Consider the following 6,022-nt stretch of genomic DNA (forward strand, 5'->3'; position numbering starts at 1 on the left):
ATACTTTAAAAATCATAATTCCAATATTTTTATCTTTTCTAAAGTAATTAAGTACAAATCTTTAATGTGAAAAGCACAGTATTCACATTTCTTTCAATATTTCATAGTATTTTTAACTTAGGGTTTGAATCAAGAAACAAAATATATTCAATGCATTTTATTGATATAATTTAAATTGCTTTTGATTTATAAGCTCCCCATCCATTTTTTTCCTTATAATTTGATAAAGAAACCAAGGTATTGATCCTATATAACTCTGCACATTCTGAATTTTGCTCATTGTCTCCCTTTGTATCAGTTAAGGTCGTCTGCATACCTTTTTATTTCCTGTAAAAAGTGGTTATGTTTAGAAGGCTGATCAGATTTTTCCTATCTTTTTTTTATAATAATACTTCACAGGGGGAGTTATAGCTTCCTATTGTATCACATCAAGAGGTACATTATGTCCATTATGTCTAGTTTTCATTCTTCTTGTTCTTAGTCAGATTGATCTAACCAGCTAGGATTTTCTCATTTTTTAAGCATCAATACAAACTCAGAATGATACCAATGCCAGGATTTTTATGAAATTTAAGATTATGAAAATGTTTAAGATGTCCTGCACTTTTTTTTACCTTCTACATTATTTTAATTAAAATCTTTTTCATTCTTTCGTATCTATCTTTCAGTTTATTTATTATGATACAATATACATAACATAAAATTACCATTTTCGCCATTTTAAAGTATATAGAAAAATATGGGATGTCTCATGAATTTACATGTTAGTGTTTCACAGGGTCTGTGCTAATCTTCTCTTTGTCATTATTATTTTAGTATATGCATGCTGCTGAGACAACTTGCATTTGTTTTTATCTTTGGAATATATCTGAATATCTGACTTGGTCCATATTCCAAATTACCCTATCTTAAAATCCTATTAATGAGTAAATCTGATGGCCCTTAAGCATTTTTCCTTGCAAATGTGTTTCACTGTTTTGTCATTTGTTATGTATTGATTATAATGTTTGTCATATTTTTTGGACAAGTAACATAACTAAAATTATTAATTTTATCCTTTATTAATTATATTTTGTGAGTCACAATTAAGACTGCTTCCCTACTTTCAAGTTTATAGGTGCATTATTTTCTCCTAATACTGACATATTCATCGTGGAGATAATTTTGTCTTTTCTTTGTGTGGCTATGACACTATTCCAACACTACTAATTATAAAGAATGTTTTTCTCACTGATTTCTAATGCTATGTTTGTAATATACTAAATTTTTATTTGCAAATATGTCTATTTCCAGGTTTTCTATCTTAGTTCATTCATTTTTCTAATATTTATTCTCTTGCATATAGAGCTCATAAAATACACCTCATACAGAAAGGATTAGAATATCCTTTTCATGGTTTTTATATTTTCTCTATTCTTATTTGTCCTTTCATATAGACCTTATAATTTTTTATCTCAAGAAAAAAAGATCCACTTCATTATTGCAATAATATTAAATTTACAAGTCAAAGATTTTTATTAATATTCACATGCATCGTTGGTTTGTAGATTTCTTTTTTGGAGCATTTTTTATCAGATTTTATAATCAATATTACATTCACCTTATAACAAGAATTTAGAGGGTTTTTTCCCCTATGTTTATTTTTCAAATAATTTAAGTAGTACTTGGATTATCGTTAAAGTTGTTTAAAGCAAGTCACTTGTGAAAGCATTTGGAGCTTAAATCAAATAATTTTACCGTAGTATGTATTGATTTGGGCTGCTTGTAAAACTTTTCTCTAAGAAGGGCACCTGGGTGGCTTAGTAGGTTAAGCGTCTGCCTTAGGCTCTGGTCTTGAGCTCAGGCTCCCAGCTCAGTGGGGAGTCTGCTTCTCCCTCTGTCCTTCCCCTCTGCTCATGCTCGCTCTCACTGTCTTGTGCTCTCTTTCTCAAATAAGTAAATAAAGTCTTAAAAAAAAAAAAAACCTTTTCTCTGAGAAATGATATTCCTTTTCAATATGAAGATATAATTCTTTATTTCAGGAAAGTTATGTTAAATTACAGTTTTAATTTTAATTTTTTTATTTTAATTTTTTTTAAGATTTTATTTATTTGCAAGGGAGAGAATGAGAGACAGAAAGCATGAGAGTGAGGAGGGTCAGAGGGAGGAGCAGACTCCCTGCTGAGCAGGAAGCCCGATGTGGGACTTGATCCCCGGACTCCAGGATCATGACCTGAGCCGAAGGCAGTCGCTTAACCAACTGAGCCACACAGGCGCCCCAATTTTTATTTTTTTTTTAATTTTTAGTTTTTTAAGATTTTTTTTTTTTTAATTTGACACAGAGAAAGAGAGATAGCAAGAGCAGGAACACAAGCAGGGGGAGTGGGAGAGGGAGAAGCAGGCTTCCCGCCGAGCAGTGAGCAGGGAGCCAGATTCGAGGCTCGATCCCAGGAAGCTGGGATCATGACCTGAGTTGAAGGCAGATGCTTAACAACTGAGCCACCGAGGTGCCCCTAAATTACAGTTTTTAATATGTATTCTTGGTCTTGCTTTTCACTTGGATTTTGTGTGTGTGTGTGTATGTAATTTCTCTACCTTTTTCTATTACTTCCTCATTTTATGTCTCTGTTAATTTTTGCTTGATTTTAAAATTTACTATTCTATTTTTCACTATGTCTTTTACTGTATCATGTGTGATATCTCTTCATTTTCATTGTCTGTTTAGTTTTGTTTTTATTTCTAAAATTATTTTAAATTTATTCCTAAATCATTTTGGAACTCAAGTCTATTTTCAAGCTCTCTTATTTTCATAATTTATTTTTCTCATTTTTTCTAGCTCTTATGCTTTCTTTCATATTTTAATTTTATTTGGCTTATTTTGAAATACTAAGCTTCAATTTTTAAATCTTTTTTGGTAGATCATATTCTTTTGTTATGTCTTCATTGTCTGAAAGATGTTTATTCTGCTCATATATTTCTTTTCAACCTGGGGGGAATTGGTATGGAATTCAACCATAATGCTATTGTGTTATGAATGTTTATATGAAATGAGTTTTTTTGAATTTTAAAAATTATCTTCCAAATATGGGACTATGCCAAGGTAACTTTCATAGTCTCATGGTGGCAGGCTTTTCTCTACCGTAAAGCATCAAATAGCCAGTTCAGGTGCTGTGAGAACTGTCTCCTTTCTTTTCTTTTTTTTACTATTAGCAGAATATTTCCTTTCTTTCTCTCTCTTCCACACTGCCGGCCCCAACTTTTTTCTTTTTTCCCCGTAGTATCTTTCTCCTGCTTAATTTGTATTCTATTCCCAACACTTTCTCTTTAGCATTGATTTTGTCCTTGAAGGAAACTTCTTCAGTTGGGTGGTTTTAAGCTTTCACGACAACCAGGCAACCTCGGCACTGTCTAACATTCCTGAAGTCCCCTAAACTCATCCTTAGAATGGAAACAGAAAGCCTCCTCTCCTGATGCTTTCCTCAGATAGTTACGCCTGACTTCTATTCCAGAGTCTTCTCTTGCTTTCTGAATGAATCGTTCTTGGCAATTTACCAGCATCAGGGCTATCAGAAATCATTGCCTTCTACTTCCTCTCACACAGATATACATGGGTGTTGGTAGTTTGGCACAGCTCAATGGAATTTTGTGGTTTGTAAGAATAACACTTGACTACTTTGGTTTAAAATGCTTTAAATGTTCTATTTTATTTATTTACATATTTAATGCTTTAATGCATTCATTATTATGTCTGTTTTGTTAGGAGATTCAAGAAAAATACATTGCTACTCCACTAATAACATATTTCTTTAAATGGAGTTTATTTTTTAGAGCATTTTAGGTTCATAGCAATATTAAGCAGAAGATATGGTTTGACTTTTATATATTAAACTTGTATCCTGCAACTTTGCTGTAATCATTTATTAGTTTCAGGAACTTTTTGTTGATTCTTTCAGATTTTCTCCATAGATAACCACGTCACCTGTAAACAAAGTTTATTTCTTCCATCCCAATCTATATACCTTTTCTTCTCTTAGCCATCAGGGAAATTCAAATCAAAACCACATTAAGACACCACCTTATACCAGTTAGAATGGCAAAAATGGACAGGGAAAGAAACAACAAATGTTGGAGAGGTTGTGGAGAAAGGGGAACCCTCTTACACTGTTGGTGGGAATACAAGTTGGTACAGCTACTTTGGTAAACAGTGTGGAGGTTCCTCAAAAAATTAAAAATAGAGCTACCCTATGACCCAGCAATTGGCACTCCTGGGTATTTACCCAAAAGTCACAGACTTAGTGAAAAGAAGGGCCATATGCACCCCAATGTTCATAGCAGCAATGTCCGCAATAGCCAAACTGTGGAAAGAGCTGAGATGCCCTTCAACAGATGAATGGATGAAGAAGATGCGGTCCATATACACAATGGAATATTACTCAGCCATCAGAAAGGATGAATACCCAACTTTTACATCCACATGGATGGGACTGGAGGAGATTATGCTAAGTGAAATAAGTCAAGCAGAGAAAGTCAATTATCATATGATTTCACTTATTTGTGGAACATAAGGAATAGCATGGAGGACATTAGGAGAAGGAAGGGAAAAATGAAGGGGGTGGAAATCAGAGGGAGAGATGATCCATGAGAGACTATGGACTCTGAGAAACAAACAGCGTTTTAGAGGGGAGGGGGGAAGGGGGATTGGTTAGCCCGGTGATGGGTATTAAGGAGGGCACGTACTGCATGGGGCACTGGGTGTTATACGAAAACAATGGATCGTGGATCACCACATCAAAAACTAATGATGTATTGTATGGTGACTAACATAACATAATAAGATTTTAAAAATTAAAAAAAATAAAGAGAAAGGCATGGCAGAAAAGGAGCCACAATAACATATCTAAAATTATTTGTGTCTTTGGCTCACTGTTTAGCTATGCATCCAAGGAGTAAAACTCCAGAATGTCTAGCAGAGAGCAACCACAGGGAGTCAGGGGAGATTTGAGTAGATACCTAATTCTATAAAACTATCAGGCCAACCCAATTAGAGATACCATGGTAAGCGCCCAGAACTTTGAGTTAAGAATCCAGAAAGGCCCTGCTCTAGAAGGACCAAATCCTAGAATTAAGATATATGCTCTAGGAGTAAAAATATATGCTTAGGAGAACTTAGAAAGCAAGATAATCTAGATCTTTACTGTGTATTACCTCCAATATGTGATATATAAAATTACTAATCATATGAGTATCCAGCAACAAGACAAGCAATAAAGAAATACAATAGTCTAGGGGCGCCTGAGTGGCTCAGTCACTCAGTTGGTTAAGCGTCTGCCTTCGGCTCTGGTCATGATCCCAGGGTCCTGGGATTGAGTCCCACGTCGGGCTCCCTATTCAGCGGGGAGTCTGTTTCTCCCTCTGCCTTCCCCTTGGCTTGTGCTCTCTCTCTTGCTTGCTCGCTCTCAAAAAAATAAATAAAATCTTAAAAAAAAAAAAAAGAAATACAATAGTCTATTATAAAAATAGCCGCAGAGATGATACAAATATTGCAATTAGTAAGACCTTCAACATATTCTTGATTTATATGTTATAGAAAAGAGAAAAAAAGAAAATGTGAATGCATGGTTGGAGAGTATTGATAGAATGTTTATATATTTATACAAAGAAGAACCAAGTAGGGGCTCCTGGGTGGCTCAGTCGGTTAAGCATCTGCGTTTGGCTCAGGTCATGAACTCTGGGTCCTGGGATTGAGCCCTGAGTCGAGTCTGCTTCTCCCTCTCCCTCTGCTCCTCTCAGCCACCCCTCTCCCCCGCACCGCTGTCCATACTCTCTCATGCACTCCCTCTCTCAAATAAATAAAATCTTTTTTTTTTTTAAGATTTTATTTATTTGACAGAGAGACACAGCGAGAGAGGGAACACAAGCAGGGGGAGTGGGAGGGGGAGAAGCAGGCTTCCCACGGAGCAGGGAGCCCAATGTGGGGCTCCATCCCAGGACCCTGGGATCATGATCTGAGCCGAAGGCAGACGTTTAATGACTGAGCCACCCA

The 6,022-nt window shown here is 35.4% G+C and overlaps 1 pseudogene; it reads right to left on the reverse strand.

The window, feature by feature from the left end:
• Window positions 1–733: 733 nt before the first annotated feature.
• On the reverse strand, window positions 734–830 carry LOC118017211 (annotated as a pseudogene).
• Between the last annotated feature and the right edge of the window lie 5,192 nt (window positions 831–6,022).

This window comes from Mirounga leonina, unplaced genomic scaffold (genome assembly GCF_011800145.1).
Source record: "Mirounga leonina isolate KUSES-001 unplaced genomic scaffold, KU_Mleo_1.0 Mir_168, whole genome shotgun sequence".
NCBI lineage: Eukaryota > Metazoa > Chordata > Mammalia > Carnivora > Phocidae > Mirounga > Mirounga leonina.